At 35.3% G+C, this 22,801-nt stretch overlaps 1 protein-coding gene across 9 annotated transcripts in view; it reads left to right on the top strand.

Moving 5' to 3' along the window:
• Positions 1-22,801, top strand: part of LOC106040346 (uncharacterized) — a 596,086-nt gene that overhangs the window by 549,408 nt on the left and 23,877 nt on the right. For 6 of the 9 annotated variants that reach the window (XM_067002026.1, XM_067002025.1, XM_067002023.1 and 3 more), the window contains 3 exons: positions 14,043-14,109; positions 19,194-19,357; positions 21,425-21,657. The exons of 1 other annotated variant lie outside the window; for it this stretch is intronic. The gene's annotated coding sequence lies outside the window, so the exon portion shown is untranslated. The remainder of the gene's footprint in view (positions 1-14,042; positions 14,110-19,193; positions 19,358-21,424; positions 21,658-22,801) is intronic. 2 more of the 9 variants (XM_067002019.1, XM_067002020.1) reach the window with 2 other exon arrangements.

Raw genomic sequence — 22,801 nt, 5'->3', positions numbered from 1 at the left:
CTGACCCACCAAATTTGCATCTCTAGTGCCTACAAAGAAAAAGAGTTTCATTTTTAAACCTTACTCTTGCAGAAGTACCATGTGTGAAGGATCGTAATGGTTGCAGAGTGCTGAGTGGCCAAAATTAATTTTCGGTTGTTCATATTTCAGTCAGTAAGTCACAGGGACAGTGGAACACACGTATTTGTTCAAGACAAAGGTTCCTCAAGCTCGGTAACCCTGACAGTGGCCAGTACCAGATGCCTATGGAAGAAGACAGGACATAGTCCGAAGCTTACCTGTGTTTAAGAAAAATGGTAAAATGACAGTCATTTTTATGTTGGTCAGATAACTCCAATAATATGTAAATTCCATCATGTTTAAACTATGCATCTCTTATAAACAATTCTTTCCATTATCAACAGAGTAGTGAAACCTGGTTTCTTCAGATGCATGGTTCCAGGTTTCTGGTGTCTAAGAAAAGTGTGATTAGACCAAAGCTTTCCATTGGCTGGAGTCACAACACTGGTGTGCTTTACAGATCCTGTAGTATCTAGTGATTTGTGAAACTTTGCTGTAGGTTATTAGGGGCTCTAATAGATTTTCTGTTTCTTCTTCTGATTTTCATATTTTGAGACCCCTAAATCTACTTGTCAAATTGGTTGAAAAGTTGGTTGAAAATGAATCAAAATATGCAAGGAGGGCTGGACAGGCAAACTGACAATTGCAGCATAGATATTCATTGTATATTTTTAAGGAAAATTTTCAAATTGCATATAAATTGTATGTCACATGCTGTATGACGCGTAGACATAATGAACCAAGAAAGGAAGCACTGACTAATGGGACACATCATTCTTCTCTGTCATAATTTTCTTCAGGGTGTTTCTGAATTTTGTTGTATTTCCATTATATGTTCTAGTCCTCTCTCTTGGCATAAAGGGGACTCTTTGCTACTGCTTCCTAATCAAAGGTTAAGGAATATCAGAGGAGGACTGTTCTTTTTTTTTTTTTTTTTTTCTGAAGTGTTTGGACAGGTAACTCAATAGCCTCCTTTCCCCTTTATCTTGGCACTTTTCTTTACATCCAAAGAGGGTGAAAGGACATTAATTAAATTTTGATCAGCTTGCCTCAAGATTCTGTAAAGAACTTACAGTTTTAAAAGATTCTTCAGAGAAATCTTCAAAATGTTGTACCTCTTTATTATTGTAGTCCCAGTCCATTTGGTGTATATGAAAGTAATCAGCAGTCTAATAAATAATATGGTGTAAAGTAGGAAGTGGCCCTGAGAGCCAAAAACTATACAAAATTAGAGAGTGATGAGTAATTTCCATTTACATCACTGGGTTTTGGAACAAGTCTTTATGGCAAAGAATAAAGAATCAGATTCATCTCTTTTCAGATAAATAGTAAAATTGCTACTCAGTGGCAACAGAAACACAAAGAGTGCTCCATCATTATAATTGCTTTTATCTTACCAAAAAGCAATTATCTCTAAAGAATTCCATAAACAACGTAGATACAAATCTATATAAAAAAGACATGACAGATATGTAACCAAAATCACACTTTAATTTTCAAGTTTTCTTAATTAAGAACTGCTTTATACCCACAGTGTTTGTGCAGAGCATCCAGGTTATCTGATTATTTTTAAAAGAACATGCATGCAGTATTACATTTTGGCACTACATAAACCTTCATAAAACTATTATGAAAAGAAGCAAACATTATTTATGTTTAAAATCCAGTCACTAAACTTGAATTTCCTCCTGGAAATTTTAATTAGCAATTTGAAAAATGCTAAGGCAAAGTATCTGCTCCCAGTTGTGTATTTAGGTTAAATTAAATTATTTCTGAAAGTAATATAATTAAAATCCTTTTAGTTCTTAATCAATATTTTATTTACATTCATTTTCCTTGTAGTACTTGATTAGTTCTTTTGAAAAGGGTAGGGTAGCATATTTTCTGTTTATTATATACTCATGAGATGTATCTGCACTTTCATTAATAGCAGAGCTTCTTGCAGCATAGAAACACTAAAAAAATGATAAAATGATATGTTTTTTTTTCAGGTGGGCAATTGGAATTCTACTATGTCTCAACAGGAATTAAGCTAATCATTTTTTAGCAATCTAAGTTCCTATATGAAAATATCCTTCAATGGAAAACATGTAAGATACAGGGCCCAACTCACCTAGTTTCACTTAAGCCTTTCTAAAATGAAATGAATAGGGAAAGTAAAAATGATCATTCTTGTTTAGTTACACTTTACACTCCAACAGATTGAAAGTAAAGACCTAAACCTGGGCTGAGACAAGCCCTACAGCTACCAGAGCTCCAGTGATATCAAGGCCTCAACTCAACAGACAGACTTAATGACTAATCACACAACACAGAATTTCATACCCCTAAAGTACAAAGAAGCTGCCAATGGAGAAACCATGTCAACAATGACTAAAGAGACAGATATTCTCTTGTATCTTCACTAAATTTCTGAAGACTTTGGTTGGTCCCTTCTTCATTTTCATCATAACATCATTTAAATTAATCTTAGACTATGTCCTGTGAAGTGTTGTGAATACTAATTCCAGTTAGACCTCACCCTCAACACCACATGATAAGTTAGACTGGTGAAGGAACAGAAGTATATATTATATATTATCATACACTTCAGAAAGTTTTTTCAATTGTGCTAGCAAATCAATATTTCTCTACAAAGTTGGATTCCATAGAGTTCTTGGGGGCTATGGGTGCCTTGTCTTGGGGACAGGAGATGTGGTGTCAGTGACAGATCTCTGAACATCTCTATGCACACTTCCAATCTGACATAGATTTCCAGTGTCGCAGAAGTTTGGCAGATGACTGCAGCCGAGGAGCCAGCTCTACATAAGTGATGTGAGGAGCCGTGTCTGGCCTATGTGGTTCTGGAGAAGGAGGAAGGCAGTGGCTTCTTAGCATGATATGAGTTGAAGGTATCAGAAGCAGAGGACAGTCAGGCAAGGTGCCTCAGGTTTTGTGCTTAGTGCTTAAGACTTGACAGGTCTGTTAGGTGTTTACATTTGAGGTTTGGTATATTTACGTACAGTTTGTGTATGTCTCAGAAATGAAAATTTGTCACTCCAGTGTTACACCAAAACTGGAACCTAAACAGAAACTTTGAGATTTGAAGCAAATCCTTTATATTTATTTTAAATTGTTTTGTTTGCTCTTTTTCTCTCCTGAGGTGGAACTGAAGTAGAAATATTGAAATGTTAACTAAAGTAAATATTCTTGTGAGATCTTTGCACCTGTTTTGTATAATCTGAGCCTATTCTGCATAACCAAGAGAATAATTCATTTACATCAGATAAACATCCAAGCTGAAACTGCCAGCCTTCAGTGCTTATAATTACACAGTTGAGTCACTATTTAGGAGTGATATAAAAAGAACTTGATTTATTTTCAGTATTTATGAAGTTAGAGAAGTACTGTTGAAAATCATGTCAAGTACAAGCTCTTCAGCATCAATTTTATATTTTTGTTTTACCTACATATCAAATACAGCTTTCTACAGACTAAAGTGACTTTCTAAACTAAGCTTCAGACCTCAAGATTTAGGTTCTGATTTGAGAAAGTTCTAACAGTAGTATAAATGTTTAACTTTGTACAAATGGATGAATACAAACTGATCTGGATAATGGGACAGAGTGTACCCTCAGAAAAATTTGCTGATGACACAAAACTGGGAGAAGTGGCTGATATGCCAAAGGGTCATGCTCATTAGAACACACCTGTGAACAAAAGGGGGTGCTTTGTAGTCATGGCCTTATCTTCTTTTTACTAAAAAGCCTCATCTATAAGCCCTACCAGTAGCATGGGTGCTTCACATAGTTTCCGGAACAGTACAGTGCTATGCTATGTATCTACTAGAGTACTGTCCTTGTGGACTTCATAGCACAGTTACACTGGCAGGTTTACTCCTGTCTAAATAAAGGGCTCTTCTCTCCAGATATTCTGTAACAGACTTGTGTAATTCATAACCAGAAACCTTTCATTTCTCTAAGTGTCACCTCTCTGCCCAGACTTCGCCAAACAACTGTGTTCTAGCTCTTCATCACTAGTGGACACTAACTCATTTTGTCTCCTACAGCAAGGTAAAAATACAGGTCTGAGTAGAATAGCCCTATTTACTTACATGTGCTTGTAGAGTCCTTTTATGGATGACTTGCTCCTGGACTGTTCTGTCTTAATGGAACCTTAAGTACCCAAATGAACATGCACTCTCCTAGTGATGGGCAGCTTCCTGGCTGGCTGAAGGGGAATAATAATTACTGTTTTCACTGGAGCCCAGGTACTAGCTCCTTTCATTTGTCCATCTCTGCCTCATCTTGCAGTCCCTGTTTTACAGCAACAAAACAAGAGCAATACTAATCTGAATATTTTTGAAACCAGAATTTCTTCTGTATAGGAAGTAAATAATAGTGTATCAAAGTCTACACTAACTTTTGCATTAAATTATTTAAAATCCATTAGATAAACCATCTTAATCACAGTTTAAGTGAACTTAAGGTAGTTTAATGTCAATTTGGGAGGAAAGTAAGCTAAAATTAGAGCAGCTTTAATTCTAGATAAGATATATAGTTTTTATGAAGGTAACCAGTTTTAAAGCTGTATTTTTAGTTATTGAGTAACAACTCTGCCAGCATTCCTGTGCAAATAAATTTTCTCTTTATTTGCGTTCTGTTTCTGGTACAGTTTTTCTCATCTGAGCAGCCTGATTTTGGCCTACTTTTTGTACCAGATGATACTTCTGGTGGCCGTTTGGAAGGACAGTCTGCCTTATAGAAGTCCTTTCAGACAAAGAGTAGTAGTCATGAGTGGTCTTCTCTGCTAGTCTCATAAAGATGTTCTCCTTTGGCTTCAGCAATATTCTAAGAGCATGGTCCCTTGAGAGAACAGGAGAGAACAATTGCAGTCCATTAGAAAATAGCATTTATTATCCTTTTATACAAGGTATGTCAGCATAATGAGTGGTACTACAAACCAACATTTTAAAAGATGTCTAAGAAACACGAAATGTGCTTGACAAGTTTGAAAGAAGAGCTCTATATAGGAAGTGATTCTTTGATAGTGTATGCTGCAGAGAAAAAAAAAAGTATTGCAAATATCTTGTAGAATACTATCATACATCATAGAATAGTAGCTTCAAAAGAAGAAAAAGCAAAGACATACAGTGGATTTGGAGGAAAAAGATTTTGCCAGCTCCTACCAATTTCTTCAGGCCATCTAATTTCTATGCATTTTTCATATCACCATCATATGCCATCCCAGTCATTCAGGAGAGAAATAGCAACCAAAGCCTGTAAGTCTTCAGATGGAGAGAGAGAGAAAGAGAGAGGACCTCAGACATGTGGAATAAATGCACATGCAACCACACAAACCCAGAAAGAAACTATAGAAGAAATTACATATGAATACAATAGTAACTGGCTCAGTATTATCCACTATTTCTTCATCTCAACCTAAGATTGAGAAGACTTGACTGCTTTCATGAGAGACAGCAGACTAATCAGATAAAGTACAAAAACTTCAAAAAACTCTCATTTTAATTTCATTTATATATATTTTACCATGAATACAACATAATTATATTCATTGAAAACGTTCCCAGTTACAATAACATTAGAGGGTTTGGAATGATGATCCCTAAAGCCTTGTAGTAAACTATTTTAGGTCTTCATGTGTTCCTTAAAAGCTAATATTACCATCAACAGAAAATTAATTCATTTGATAAATAATTTTGTAATAGTTTCAAATAAAAAAGTGTGTCAGGACTTGGATATCAATTTAATTTGCCAGTCACCCTAATGCATTATTCTAAATTAATTTAAATGCGTTCTTTTTTTTTTTGCTAATGCTTTTCATTTGTGTTCTGACCATTTCCTGATGTTTCAGTTAGTTTTGTTCACAGACATATTCTAATGAGCGTGAAGTTAAGATCAAGGGTTACTAAAATTTATGACACTTACTCAGCCAACCCTTGGGCCCTGTTTGACTTCATAATATTTCAGATGACTTGATGTGTGTAAACACATAGCTAATTCAGCTACTGTTACATATGTACCTAATGAATATAATGACATTTATGGAACTAGTCAGAATTTTTTCAATTAAATATTTTCTGCTCCAACTGACATTATGCCAAAACTGGAACATTTTGGAAGCAAATACTTTGATGAAGTTTTGACAGAATTGTTTCTAAGCTCTACAATAGACTTCTTGATGAGAGTAGAAGATGGAAAACTGGAGTTTCTTGAGCCAAACATGAACATTTTGCCAAAGTCCCATGTTTGGCAAAAGCTTTTGTGCACTTGGCTTTCATTCCAGAGTGACACAAAAAGATTTTCGAAGCCAGAGAAAAATGCAAAAAATAAGAGGCTCCCAGTTAACCCTAGCTCTTAGTTGTAATTGCCACCCTTGGTCTGTAGCACTTTCTGTAGCTTTATAATCTGTTAAACCTCTAGCTATCTTCTTCTTGATCATTTTTTTTTTCTATTTTATTCAAAAGAGAAATTTTCTCTTCAAAGATTGTTCAAATATATGCTCCAGTCTCAGACTATTTAGACTTTCACTTAAGAAGAAGGAGAAATAAATTAGCTTGGTCCTTCATAATATCTATTGATCTACTGGACAGGTTTGTAATACAATACAATTTCATTTATAGGGTATCTCATAATACTTACATCAACAAAATTGCTTACAGTGAATTTAAAACACATTATCATAACAAATCCATTGACTAAGTTAGAAAAAATCTTTATTTTTTTAGAAATACTAAACAAAGAAATATGTTGTTTATGCTGAGGAAAGTAATTGTCAATGGCAGGAGAACAATGAGACAACAGCAGTTGATCAATAAATATCTGGAGGGAGCAATTAACAGGTATACTCAGATTGCTGGAACTTGTGATACAAAATGCTCACAATAAATGTCATTCTTTGTTACCCTACAGCTTTGGAAGACTTGTTTAGAATATGTTTGGTGTAAAATAATGAAAATAACTGTTCTGATAAAAGTCTTGCCTTGATACTACAGAGCACAATTATTACCCAAAGTACATGGTAACAGAGTGATAGTATCATAGAGCAGAGCAATGGTAGGTCTTACATACAATTAAATAATTCTAAAATAAACACATAACTGAAAAATAAGACAACTTTTTCTTGATTTTGAGAATTAAGATTACTCCATATACTGAGGCTAATGTTAAATACCCAAGCTGCTGCATTTGAGAACTGAACACCACACACCAAAACAGCAGTAAAAGCAGCAGGGAAGCACGCAAAATTTATCACTACAATAATAACATCATCTGCTCTTGCTAAATGTATGTTGGATAATTCTGTCATGTTTTTCAAATGAGTAAAAAATTCCATCAATATCAAAGTAATACACTTTTCCGCTACTACAAAGCTATAAGTCTAGAGTGAGCCTAACATTTTTTTTAAGAGTTATTTACAAAATGGTATTTAGTATTGTTTATTTTCAAAAAAGAATTGAATAAAGAGTCACATTTAATACCAATTTCCCTATAAAAGATACTGGGTATACCAATACTACCAGTAGGCTGTGTAGTGGATTCCAGAGTGCAGCCATGACAGAAACGGAGGGACATTTAGGCAAAATATGGAAATGAGTTTAAAACTCTCCAAAATTTGCACTTCAGTAAGATTCTGAAGATGTGTTTCCCTCTACTAGAATTGTTGAAGATTCCCATGCTAGGTACAATATGAAAAAGCTACTATGAAAATAAATAAGTAAATAAAAGAGTAAATACTGTAAAGGAAGAAGTCAGCTTTAGTGATACTGTAACTTTATCCATGGCTGTTTTGGTCCCTCTGAATATATTACCATGGTTATCCATTACAGCTTGGTCCAAATACTGAAATTGGGAGATCCCCTTTTCTTGACCTCAATCTGCAGTAGACTTTAGAATCTCCTTTTGGCAATGGAAAAGCACACTGCAGAAGTAAATTGAGGATCCTGGAAAGACCTACTTGTATTTTAGGGCTGATAAATTCACATTTTTTATTCACTGAAATCACATAGACTGTATAGTGAGCAAATTAGTTCTCCAACTTCATAGCTTATGTTGATATCCACTGAGATACTGGCTGCCTGCCTGTGAGCCTAGCTTTAACTTGCTTTTGTATGAATATGAAGTGAACAAATCAACACACCAAACAGAACATAGAAATCCTAGGACAGCCACAGTTCCCCTGGGAATGGTAATTATTTGAGATTTCCAAGCTTTTAAATCAATTGCTTAAAGTGCTGAAGTCAGTCTCATAATATTCATTATAGGTCTTTGTCTATCAGCTTCCAGACTGGAGCACTCCTATGATGATTGTAGACATTCCCATTAAGCCACTATGGCCAAAAAACAGAAGCAAGAAAACGTACAACTAAAGGTGTGAAAAAATTAACTTTTCCAAATACTGAAAAACCTTTGATGAAATTGTTTTGAGGTTTAAGAGATCACCATATAGCATATTATTATGTGTGATTGAAAAGGATCACTTGGTTAGGATCCATTTTCTCTAAGTCATTTCAGATTAGAGCTCAGTGAAATTCAGACCGACATCTACAGTCCCTTCCTGAGTTTCAGTTTTCTTTAAGTACTGTGCTCAAAGTGAACCTCTAGATTTGCAAATTAATTGAGATGAGCTGAAGGAGGAAGAAGCTTTGGGAAAATCCTTTCAACAAAGCTCTCAATTACAAAATGACTATGCTTTCAGTTCTTCACATTTCTTCATTGGGAAGGCAAGTCTGTTTTATTTTCTGTGTACTTAGATTTGGCGTCAGATAGAAAGTATACAAAGAGAGGGGAGGAATATGGTAACACTGGAATAGCAAAGCTTGTGTGGATTTCCTCCCAAGAACAGAGCAGAACCAATGCCCTAGAGCCTACATAAAACATATGATTTACTCTGCAGTCTGCTGGAATAAGGCTAAGTGGGAAATTCACAGAAAGAAAGCTTGCCCATGCCTCAGTTATCTGTGTCCTCATATATGAGCAATGGCTTGCACAGGAGGTTTGCTCACAGAACAGCCACTAATTCCAACCTCAGCCTTTGGTACAGATTCCTTGTCCACACAGGCAAAGTTGTACTCAACAACATTAAATCAACATGAAAATACTGGGACAAGCTGATGCAGATAGTCCTAATTCAAAATATTTGTATTAAACATAAACAAAAGAACGTCACCAATCTGTGATAGCATATTGGCTGAAGAATTTCAAATCAGTATGGAGAATATTGACAATAGAGACAATCAATGCAATTATGTTTCAAATCATCAATGTTTCTTGCCATTAAAACCACAAAAAGCAGAAAATTAATGTAAGAGCACTATAAATATGTACCACAAATGAGAATGCAATGGGAGTAAATAGTAGTAAAGGACTTTGTCACAAGAACGTACTGAACTTAGAGCATCTGTTTGTCCTGGGACAAGGTACTGTAGCTCTAGGGCTGCGTTTAATTGCTGCTTCTCTTGTCATGGATTCTCCATGACTTGTGACAGTGAGAGAGCTGAAAGTAAGTCTGTGCAGCCTCTGCAGTAGACTGTACCCTATTTAACCATTGTTTGGCCTGTTCTGTTTGCACAATGGAAATAATCCCCGGGTTGCCTGGGGCAAACACTTACTGCACTAATTCCTGTCATCAGTAAGAGGGTCTCTCCTTTTGCAGAGGCACACATCCAAAATAGCAGAACCAAACCTGTAGTGTCACATCCGCAAATTTGATCATCTCTTCCTCTCCAAACATCCCCGCCTTTGCCCCCTGCATTACATATCAATAGAATATCTGTAATGAATACTCTTATGTGACCAGTTCATCAGCCAATGTGACTTTGATTCAGAAAAATGAATCTGAACTGTGAATATCTTTCTGTACTTTTCAGTATTTCTTCCACTGAACTGTGCTTGTAGTGACTTTTTCTTAAACTTTGCAGCTTCTCATTTTTCAAGCTTAAATTCCAAAGTCATTTGATTCTGGGTGGATGAGAAAGGAGACTTTTAAATGCTGCCCTGCATGTGCTAGCTGCTGTTTCTGTCTATTTTTCAAGGGTTTGCTGATTGCTGGAGATACAAGTATCTCCTCAGGATGATAGCGAGGATGACTGCTGTAGTGAGGTAGGGGTTGGTCTATTCTCCCACGTGCCTGGTGACAGGACGAGGGGGAATGGGCTAAAGTTGTGCCAGGGGAGGTTTAGGTTGGATATTAGGAAGAACTTCTTTACTGAAAGGGTTGTTAGGCATTGGAATGGGCTGCCCAGGGAAGTGGTTGAGTCACCATTCCTGGAGGTCTTTAAGAGACGTTTAGATGTTGAGCTTAGTGATATGATTTAGTAGAGGACTAGTTAGTGTTAGGTCAGAGGTTGGACTAGGTGATCTTGGAGGTCTCTTCCAACCTAGACGATTCTGTGATTCTGTGATATTTTGCCCAGAATCAAGCACAAGCATCGTTGTTAGAATTTTGCAGAAAGAAGATAACACTTCTTGTTCATCACAGGGAGGTCTGCAAAATAAAAGACTGCTGAATTTTCACATTTTTTCATGTCTGACCTAATACCATAATTTTCCTTATCTCTGTTCTTGTTGTCACTATGGCCATTATGAAAGCTATCGGTCACAGACTGAATAAGAGGAAAAATAAATAACAGCTTCCAAAAGGCAAAAATTCAATATAGGCAGTTTTAGAATTAAACAGCATTGCGTAGTGTCTTTCTTGGAACAAATGACCTCAGAAGTTACAAGCATTTGAGAAGGTAGCTCTCTATTCTGCAATTAAAAGTGATGGATAAAATGAGAATAGAACTACAAAGCTGTCATTTTTTGATATTAAAAAGACAAGCATTTTTCTAGGCTGACTGGAAAAATCATTTGCTCATCTACTTATTCTGCTTAGATGTCAAGAAAAATAAAAGCTTTATAACATTTAACACTTTAATAATGATTCAGGAAAAAAAAAGGCAAACTTAGGCCTAATCTTCCTCTCATTTAACATGATTAGAATTTTTGTCTTTGAATTCAAAGTAAGCAGACATAGACCCTTGATTTTAAAGAAAAATAGTATCTGATAATATGTTACTATAAATATGGAATAATGTATACAGTTCTGCTGGTGTAAATTTGGAGTAACACTTGTTAGTGATTCTAAATTTGGACAAATTTACTTATTTTCATCTTGCACTTTTTCAGAAAGTTTATGAGCTTTCTGAACAGTTAGATATCTGTGGACAGACATCCAAACTCCGGGAAATGAACCACCCAAGGCCCTCCCTAAAAAAAAGGCCAGGTTCAACTTTCTTTTTCCTCTCTAAGCTCATATTGGGCTTACAGCTGCCTAAATATAAAGGGAGAAAATTCTTGTTGAGGATGTGATCTTTGCAGTAAGCTGAGATAATTTCTGTTTGTTTGCTTGTCTGGTTGTTTGTTTTTGAAAGCAGGATAATTCTCTATTTATACACAATGCTTCAAATACAGGGTCACTACATGTAAGTAGCAGTGAAATAACTAACTCCAAAATTCCCAGGTTTTGAGAAGAATTGGTCAGTGAGAGCTAACCAGATAAAGTACATTAAGCAAACTGCTTGTCTTTTAAAAGACTGTTTTTTGTTATGATAGTCATAAAAGATGGAAGCTCTGAGCTGGGTTCTCAGCTCCTGGAAGCATCATGGTTACACTGCAGTCAACAGATCAGTGTAGTTTTCTACATGAGAGGTCTTGGCTATCCGAAGGCATTAAAATATGCCCCAGGGCTTGGTCTAACAAAGACTTTTTGCATTTCTCCCAGCATAGGACAAAATGTGCGATGTTGTGCAGAATTTATATAGTGCCACAGACACCCTCACAACAGTAATTTTATCAATGTTCATCAAATAGTAGCCAGTGCACTACTGGGGAAAAAAAACAAACAAAAAAAAGCAACAGTTTTTTTTCTAGAAGGATTCTGTGCCATAACAGCAGCTAACTATTGCACTGCTCTGTTTGCCCTTATTGCTCAGTTGTCTGGGATATCATCACTGAGATGTGTATTGAGCTAGGTGTCAATGAATGTGGACATGTCACTGTGCACCCCCAAACTTCTGACATAATGTAATAGTAGTAAAAACTGTTGTCCTTACCTAATTACTTCTCTCTTTTTCCTGTAAAGGAAGTTAAGTAGTATCTGTGTCAGTAATAAACCAATAGCTAGAAACCATTTAATCCTGATGTCATCTCAAATTGTGAATTATGACTCTATCAACCATGATACTATCAAACCACATGTAGCCACTGTCACTCTATCAGCATAGCTCTGCGGTAGCATTTTCCTCATCCAGATTAATTTTGCACCATATTTCAGGATTTTTTTCCCCAAGAGCAAACCTAATGTTTCTACCTGTCCTTTAATCACTTCTGGTTCATATCAATCTGTGTCAAAGAACAATATAACAATAATATATAACTCTAGGGAACACTGATATTATATAAACTCCAGCATAATGCTTACCATATTAAATTCAATTTTTCAATTTAGCTATTCTCTGTCTGTTTTACTTGGCTTTAAACTAAACAAACTTCCAGTGCCAAATGCAGCAATTGGAACTGACCACCTACAGCACAAGACTAAGGAAATGAAAAAATGCTGTGTATTTGTTCTGAAGCTTAAACCTTCTCTCCAGCAAAGGAACTTCATTGATTACAAACCACACTGCTCTAAATTAAATAAAACGGAAATATAATGAGCTATGGTGGAGTGAAATATAGTTTATTTTAAAGTGTTTTCAATCACGTAAACTCTAAGGGAGGTCATTTTTCTGTTAAAAGAAATTTGCAGGCTTTTCTATGGAAAAAAAAAAATCTGTAAACCTGGAAACTTTATTATAAAAGACGATACATGTAGTTAAAGGAAGAGAAGTTGACTTCAGTTCTTAAGAGGCCTTTTTACTTCTTCATTTTCCCCTCTCTGTAAATAACAATTTTTTGATAGTGTCACATCATTTGGGGTTCTATGGAGCAAAACCTTAATTTGCTACTGCATTCAGGTCCCAGAGACTTCAGTCTGACCATGCATGCGGAAGACAGGAGCCACAGGTTTCAATGGCACCCAGACTCTGAATTTTGTCAATGTCTCTGTAACTACTGTAGCATGAAGCAAGTATCTTCCTCCACTTGCCCAGATACAAAAGGTGACCTATGCTGATGATGTTATTCTAACCCATGTGGGCATTGAGAAACAAACATCAACAGAGGAGAAAAAAGACATGATATCCAGAGGCTGGGTGGTTATGCTACCTGTTTCCTACAAAAGCTCATACCTTTTTCTGAGGTTTGCCAGGTCATATTATTTGTAATGCTGACTCAACCATGTAAGACCCCCCCCCCCCCCCCCCCAAAAAAAAAAAAAGCCATAGATTACTTCAGAAATGTAATAGGGAATGATATAGTGATCCTTTGGTTTTATAGTCATTGTGACTGTTTCTCAAGTACAGGTAGAGTCAATCAGAGAGTGTAATTGTCTAGTTAAAAATACATATATAAAGATATATGACAGTGAAGAAAATGAATCTCATTACAGTTTGTATGCTGAAGAACACACAGGTACTTCTCTGTAAACTCTCTCCCATCCCCTCTGACTGAAATCCAGTATTTAATATATCATTCAGTAGAGATTCTAGTGCTGTCCTTCTTGTTCACTAAAGGAGCAAAACTGAGGAATCTTCACAGTGTTCAACTCTAATATGGGGAAAATCATTTCTATTTTCCCATTTATTTTCAAGCTGCTTGACTTCCATGCTTTGTATTACTACATACTTGTGTGAAATCCAAGAGGCTTATTTAAGTTACAAGTCAGTTCAGGGAGAAACAGAAGCATATGAAAAGAAAAACATGAAAGAGCATGTTCAGAGCATACTCAGTACTAAAAATTCAAGGCAACTTAAAAATACATAAAATGAATCTCAACCAGACTATTGGAATTTAACCCAAATTTTAATAATGTTTAATAAGTAATTTCCTACCCATTTACAGGTCTGTCTTCTTCATAGATTTCCCACCTTTGCTACCAAAAACATGCATCACTTGAAAGGCCACACAGGTGAGTTAAGTGTGAAGTCTTCTCTAGAGTCAGCTAAGAATTACTCTAGTCAACTTACAGTTAACAAATTCCCAAACTGTTAGTTTCAGTCACAGAGATGGTTCCTCTCAATATAGTTAGTAAGTTTCACACCAGCAGAGTAGTAATTGTGCCCTTGGTCCAACAAAGCATACATAAAAGTGAACCTGTAAGCAGCTGAATTGATTTTACTGAAGTACAGATATGTTTGCGGTATTCATACACTTAAATGCTTTGCTGGACTATGAATTAGCTGCACATCATCACTGCTGTTCATCAACACTATCAGCCTGTCCAGCAATGCAATGGAGCCAGCAAAAAGTTAATGCAATTGTTAAGTCATTGGAAAAGGGAATGCACAAGTCTATGAAATGATCTTGTGGAAGCATTTGTCTGAAATTAGTTCTTTTTAAAAAAATTTTCTGATATTTCTGAATAAGAGAGCTGACTCTTGTGTGCAACAATGGAGAAATTAAATAAAACGGAATCTGCTAAGTCATTAATCAAATTAATGGGTGGTACCAAATTGCACCTTAAAAGCACATTTCTGAAAGGCAAATGACTGTTTAAAGATCAGGAGCAAAAGTTTCTGCATTTTATTAATGACAAAAAAGTATTATTATTCATGTGCCTTATTAGTCCCAAGTAAAATCCTTTTAATTAAAATTAGTGCCTGCTAAATTTCTTCAATGGCATTTAGTAATGATAAAGAAAACAATCCAAATTTCCTGTAAACATTTTGCTGCACATTAGAAATAATTATCAGTTCATTACTTAAATATCAGGCTTGTGTTACAATAGTCAATGAGGCTTGTGCTATACATCTAATTAGATTTCATAAAGCAAGAATGATAAGAATGCAGGGGTCTATACTGAAAAGTCAGGACATGGTGTTGAGCTCAACAGGTAGAATTATTGCTAAGGACCCAAGCAGCTCTGAAGCACTGCCCTAGGTGGGCAGCAAGAGGTGGGTGCTGACAGAATGCTGTGTGACCTGGAGCCATTTGTGTTGCCTTACCAGGCTTTACCCCCACTCCACTGAAAGGAACAAGAAGCAAACATTTCCAGAACCACCTGAGTGTTTTAGATTAGATCCCATTCCAAAGATCCTTGGGTATTCAAGTAGTATGGAAACCCAATGACAGGCTACAAGTCCCCTGTTTGTTTGTTTGCTTCGTTTTGTTTTGTTTTTTTAAACAAAGCAGAAGATGCATAAAAATGAAGATGGGTGCCTCAGTACTCTTGAAATTGCACCTCAGCATGCATCCATGGTTATGGTTCTCAGTAACTTTAAGACAACCTAGTTCATTTCAATTTTTCTCTTTTCTCACTTTGAAACAGTGGTTCAGAGGCTGTAAACTCAATGGAAAGCCTTTCTTCTTGTCAGGGATTTTGAATATGATCTGTGAAAAAAAATCATGCACCATTTCAGTTTGCAGACAAAAAACTGAATGCAAGCTCTACATTCTATTTTCACTCTGCGCCTCGTCACAAGACTATTTAGGATCTCTTTTGAGATCCCTCTAGCCTGTCCTTTGCTAAACAAGATCAGAAATTAAGTTTATTATTATTTTTAATACCTTTTGCTAAAATGATAGGGAAAATTAAACTATCATTGCATCCCAAGGGCTTTAGGACTTTTAGAGCATGTGCTGTGCACAGGAACATTATCAATATGTCTTCATGATTTGCCTTAAGTAAAGAAAGCAAAAGTTTATTGGTATTCTTCAGGTGATTAGATAGGGACTTCACTTCAGAACTTCCTCTATCTATTACTATAAGATTGTTGTTGTAACCATGATGCAAGGACGTAAGAGAAGCAGGATGGAGAGTATCTTTCATTAAGTCAATAGAGGAAAGATATCCGGTAAATACCTATTCAAATCTGAAAAGAAGCAGCTAACCTCCACCTAAACAGAGGTTAAAAACAATTGTTCCAAGTTTAACATAAGGAAGATAAGGAATTAAGCAATTTGATCATCTTTTCCCCTTGTTTCAGATTACTATCTTATATACCAAGACCTTAGTCTTTACAGCAGTGTGGAGAAAAAAAGTCAGCCAAGAACCGTGAGCAAATGGTTAAAATGAAAATGGAGAATATTAAAATGTTCCAAAAAATCAGTATCTTTGCTTAATCCATGGAACTATTCCTTCTGTATTCAGTAAAATGATAGACTTTTTTTTCCTAGATTTTCTTCTGAAGATACTTTGTAAGTTTACCATGAGGACCAGGACTGAGAATTTGGAGATAAAGTACTTCATGAAAAATATTCTCTCATTCACAATCGTTTGCATCACTTGCTGATTATCTGTCTGAACTCATTTTCATGCACAGCAACTATAATTTTGCTGTCACTGGTAAATCTAGTGGATTAGGTAACCTTTATTTTGCTTTGGGATGACCATATGAAGAATACATGCCTTGCTATAGTGCACAGATATTGTTACACTTCTACACATGTTGGTAAGAATCACTTTGTACTCTAAAAGAATTACATTCCATTATTTCTTGGCCCACAGCAGTTTGCTTCCAATTTGAGTATTTGTGAGGTTGAAGCATAAGGCAAAGAAGAGTTTGAAAGCTAGGGAAAGATGAAGACTGCAGGTTCTGGGAAATAAATTTCAATTTTGTAATTTTCTTATGACTTTCCATACAGTTTCTAGTGTACTGTTCCTGATAGCTCTGGTTGTAAGGGTGCAGTAATGGATTGCAGAAGGTGTAGGCTATGGGTTTTGTTTTTTATACTATAGCTAGTTTAATTCCTTTATTATGTCAAGTGTCTTTTCATGATAAAAGTGAAAAGGGGGAAGGAGGGTTAAAAAAAAAATCACCTGTTAGAAGATTGGAGTGTTGTAGGTTTTGTTTGTTTGTTTGAGGGGGGGGGATTAGGGTTTGTGTGTTCCATGGGATATTTTCAGATTTTAAGTATATGTCCTAGCTTAAATATACATGCTAAAAAGTTGGTATTTTCCCACGGCACAAGTTCTTGGTTTTGCTTAAATTTAAATTTAATAGGTTGGTATGCATCAGTCTTTTATATTTGTTCATATTCTTAACAAAAATTTCTAGGCAAGTTGCGGAGCAGACTCTTATTAATGATGTCCATGACAATAGGAACATGATTTTCTTCCTATCCATACTATAGTAGGATTGACATTATATAAATATAATATTCTTGTGAATATTTTCCTGTGATTGAGCCAGGATAATTAGAACTAGTCTTGCCAAAACTACCAGCAGAATATTTCTGTAGAACTAACTGGGGCAGAAGATTAAAAATTTGAGAAACAAAATATTTACATTCATCAGCCTAATGGAAACATAATGAGGATGTAGAATAAAAGCTGCCTATACTCTGGACAAGTTAGTAAATATATTTTTTAAGTTTCATATTAATAGGTATAATAATATTACACCATTATTTTAAGCAAGAGTAGGATCCTTATCTAGTATGTAACGTGCAAAGTTATAGTAAAAGGTAATCTGCACTCCAAAGAGATTAGTATACAAATAAGCAACATAAGAAGAGAGAGAGAAAGAGGTAGGTAGTTATGTTGTCTACAGTGCACATGGGAGAGGCCAACACTATGACAGACAGATACAGTCTGTCCATGTGTGGAGCAATGGCAGAATTAGCAATTCAGCCTATGTAGAGTTATAGGTTAAGGATTTACAAAAACGAACCCCAATTGTTTATGTAAACCTCAGATTTCCAAGATGAAATTTTCTAAACATCATCTCCAAAGCAAAGTTTACCTCAACTAACTTTAGATAACGAGTGTTTGAGCCTTTTCCCTAAACACAGGTATCCAATAACATTTGAGATATGTTAGGGTATCATGGACATCTGCAAGGAGTTGGCAGATACAATGCAGGGCCTACAGAAAACCTACAGGCATCTGTATCAGCAGCAGTAGGGCAGATGGGGTACCCTACAACATCTCAATTGGCTTAGATGTTTTAGTTAGGCAACTAAAACAAAGCCTGAAGTAAAAATGTGTATAAGTCATCTGCACCTCTTAGGCTGTCTCTGTAATCAGTAGAATGAGATACTCATCTTCAGTGGAATGAACAGCTCCATGGAGATATCACTCTTTCCCCGCTGTCTTTAGAGAGAACTTTGGCCAACTGAAGATGGTTCAGCATTTAGGAATCTTTTTTTTTTTTTTTTTTGCATATGATTTTTTATATTTTCCAGAAAGAGTATCCTAGCCAGACTTAGGCAAAAGGTTCAGTGTTTTTCATTGCTATTTTGTTTTGATTCTATACCATAATCTTGGACTTATTTCTTAATGTAATTATTTAAATTAAAAGATTTATTTAAATGGTACAAAAATGGTACAAAAATGTGTACATAAAAAAATAATAATAAAAAATACAAACAAAAAAAAAACACCATAAAATTCCCCACATATTCATTATGTCTTCATCAGAAGGCAAATCCAAACCACACTTTGGAAAAAAATAATTCTCTGTAACATAGTGCCAGATTTAGCATAGAGCACCCAGGCTTCGAAGCAGCAAACCAAATATAACTATGATGTTGAAATATCTTTAAGTGAGAGCAACGTTCTAATCAGTTATGTAAAAGACTGTTTCTCAAAAGATCTTTTCCAAGTCTAAACTGAAATTTGGTCTATTCTGCAATAAATGAATATGTGAGCATTCAAAATTTACTTGTAAATATTGAAATCATATTGCTTATCTTTTCAGAGGTTTTGGCTCTTTTACCACTCTGGCATCATTGGAATTGCTTGTTTATTGTAAACGCTGGTTGTCAGTGAGAGTTTCAGTATTTCTCATTGGTTTTATCATTCAAACAAGAACTTAGATGAATGCAACCTTTTGCGCTGTTTGTATGTTGACCCTCTCTGCTCAACCACAAAATGTTATATTTCACTTGGAAAAATTCATTCAACCATGATATAAACTGTATTTCTTAAGAATGATTGATACATGAGGAAATTCTGCACAACAAATGAATGACACTCAATCATGGCAACTAGGATCAACTCTGCCAACAGAGACTTGGCATGAATGGTTTCATCTAGTTCTTCTTATCTAGGGTGAACAACAAGGAATTCAATTGGTTTATGATGCTGAACAGAACTCACTTCTCAGGTGAAGGCCATACCCACGAGCAGTCTATATATTGCTATACAATAATACCACCCCTTCCAAAACTATTCAAACACTTGAGAAGCATCCTATGTCAGGAAGCATTTACAGGTGAGATCAAGATACCAAAATGATTTTACTGTGTGCTGAACAAAAATTAGATATACATAAACACCTTCTTAAATGCCCAGTCCTGCTAAGCTTGCTACTACTCATGTAGAACCATGTTATTCAAGGGCACGTATCCATCTGTTCTAGACTTGTCTACCCTGTACTAATGACAGTGAGATGATACAGGAACCCCTCTCTAATTAAAGAATGGAATATTAGACACATTAATCATGCAAGTTCCATTTTTATGGTAAACAAACATCTGTGCCAGAACAGAAAGTAATTATACTTTTCTTAACCTTAATTTAATCCTTTTCAGGGCTTTGTGAAGTCTTTGTCTTCTGTGCTCAAATACTGGCTATATTTCAATAATACAAAAGAAAGACTAATACGTACAAAATTATTCTGGGATTGACCTTCAGTAGATCAACATGCTGTATACACATTACAGAAACATGCTGTTACTCTTTGCACACGTTGCCTTCCATTGTGTTTCAGGTTACTGACTGTTAGCACAAGTGTAACCATGCTAACGGTTTGCTTATTTACAAGGACACTGGGGAAATCTTAACAGAATTACTTCAGGTTAGAGCAGAAAAGTCTCCCATCTCACTCATCCTTATTCCCTTTCCAGAACTCTTGGTTTTTCAGAATAAAGATAAGAATATCTTGCATGTACTTCTAGATCTTGGAATGTACTGTAGGACTTTTAGTATATGAAACCACATGACCCTTATAAGAACATTACTGAAAAAAAAATCAGTATGTCAAAACCTAATAAAAACAACACATTTTTTAAATATGGTAAGGAATATGAAATCTGGCTATGTTAATCTGTTAACACTTCTCAAAAACACAGGCTCGTCAGACAGATTGAGTTTTTCTACCCTGCCTCTTTTTTTTTTTTTTTTTTAAATCATGCTATAATCTTATACACATGAAGCACCTGTGTGTACTCAAAAAAGAATTTTCAAAAGATGTAATTAAATGACTGGTAGGGAATGTTTTATAGTAAAGCATCCAGCCCTGAACATGGCATCACTGAAGGAAATAAAGTTGGAAAAACTCTTTTTGCTTTAATGACATTTCTACAAAGACATTTCTATATTCGTGATATATATTTACACATTTATAAGACTCTGGTACATAAACATCACATAAATTTACAGCTGGAAGTTACAGAAAGATATGGGCAAGATGGGAACAAAACACCGTGTTTACTTGTATGTACAGTTTACGACTGGAACCAGAAGGAAGGTCATCTCCACTGTGCTCTCCTCTCATCTAAGAGGGGTCTGTTGTTGAACGTGGATGAGATAGGCAAAGAATGGGACTTTTGTCTTCTAATGACTTCTGCCTAACTTGACCATTATTGCGGGTGAATTAGTACAAACCTGGTTAATCTCAGATTAAATGCATATTCTTTGCAATAATATGGTCCAAAAGAAAGGGGTTAAAATCTGTGAATGTTCCAGTCCTTTAAGAAGTGCTTCCATAATGCAATGTACACTTTAAGACAATCTATTCTTTTAACCTTTAAAAAAATATACTGTTTTTTTTTCTCAGCTTTTATAGAGTGATGCCATGTTAATCTGCTGAAGGTCAGTCTGAGAAAATTCACGTAACAAAGCAAATGCTCTTAGGAATCATATCACGTCATGTCAGGCTCACAGATAAATGGGTATTAGCTATAGATAGAGGTACTTACCAGTTCATCAAATACCTTCTTATGTCTGGTATCTTATCTTGGATTATGTACTATTGGGTTCAATTTAATATTTTATAAGTTATTAGTGTGTAATTGTTTTCATATATTTGTGCATTAAATACAGAAGGAGTGAGTGTAATCTGAATAACGACTGAATTTTCTCTCTCTGCTACTTCCTAATGATTGGCTACAATATAGATAATCATGATTTATTATGATGGGTAGTAATTCAGCTGCAATGAATCGTATTTTTATCACAATGTAAAATATAAATTTGTGTCTCTGAAGAATTGTTTAATTTTTTCTGTTTTTTGTTTGTTTTCCCTTCTTTGTGTCTCATTTGTAAATTTTATTTATAGCTTGGAAGTTTCATGACTCAGAGAAGCACTAGAGTGCAGGTACATTGACGGATTTGCTTCCTGTCATTTCATTTAAATTGAATCCATTCTCTAAACTGCTAGATAATACATTTCTAAGACATAACTTTCCATAAACACCTCCTGCTTTTTCTTCAGTTATGGAGTAGGTACTTTGTTCCTCCACACTGCAAAATGCATATAATGTGCAAAACAGAAAGAAAGAAAGGAAGGAGGTAAGGAAGAAAGGTTGGTTCTTCTAGTTCTTTTAGAAATTACAAGAATTATTTTTTTTTTAATTCAAGAAAGTGCAAATTGCTTATTGTGAGAACACAATCAGATAAAAAAGATAACATTATTCTAAACGTACGAATGAAGAAATCATTTTTACTGTACCTTGTGCTAATAAGAATGTAACTTAAGCAACTAAATATTAGTTAAATTAAAGATGTGTTTCCATATGAATTTCTAGACTGGATGATGAATTAGCCATATTGGTTCATAACCAAGAAGCTAAATAATTTCTTTTTTTTTGTCTACATATTTGACTATCCTAGCTGAAATTTTGGATTGTATTTCATAAAGGCAATGAGAGACTTAACAGCCAAGATAAAGAAAAGTGGACAGATTTACACATCCTTTCTTCCCTAACTGCTTCTGGTCTTCAGGGGAGTATTCAGAATATTCAGGAAGTAGCCTGAATCTCTCACATTTCCTGGCATGACTACAAGGAGACCAGTGTTATGTGTTCATCTCCCATTTTGTTTCTCCAAGATACTTTAGTATCCTGGTTTCATCTGGGCATTTAGGGCTGTTTTATGCTGCCACAGGCTGTTTAATTAAATAAAAAGAAACCTGAAATAGGAGTAAAAGTCTCACAACAATGGAAAATATAATAGCTAGGATAAAGAAATCCAAAGATAATCAGATTGAATTTTCACCTTAAATAATAAGTGAATGTTCCTTAAGTTGTTTGAGGAAGAAAGAGATAAAGGATTTTATTTCTTATTACTTTTGCTCTTTGCTCATCTTTGCATCTTTTGTTTTTAAATATACTCAGACATGAAATGGATGGCTGTAAAGATGTTATGATAAAAGTTCCGGACTGATTCTGATTTCTAAATATGAACCACAAGATATCTTGTGGGAGTATTAAGAGGAAATGTGAAGCATATAGAGAAATTTCAAAGCAAAGTAAAACGTATGATCAAATGCAAGACTGGAAGAATTGGTCTGGTCTTAAAGAAGGGGCAGTCATAACAGTTTGCATGCATAAATATGAGTCTGCTTTGGTGAAGAAGTTAATATATGTTAGTCTCTGTACTGGTAATGGAATAAAAAATAATAGTGAACACTTCGGCATGTAGGCTACTCTGGGAA

This window comes from Anser cygnoides, chromosome 9 (genome assembly GCF_040182565.1).
Source record: "Anser cygnoides isolate HZ-2024a breed goose chromosome 9, Taihu_goose_T2T_genome, whole genome shotgun sequence".
In the NCBI taxonomy this organism is placed as follows: Eukaryota; Metazoa; Chordata; class Aves; order Anseriformes; family Anatidae; genus Anser; species Anser cygnoides.
The sequence above is the reverse complement of the archived record's forward strand: the minus strand, read 5'-3'. Positions and strand labels throughout refer to the sequence as shown.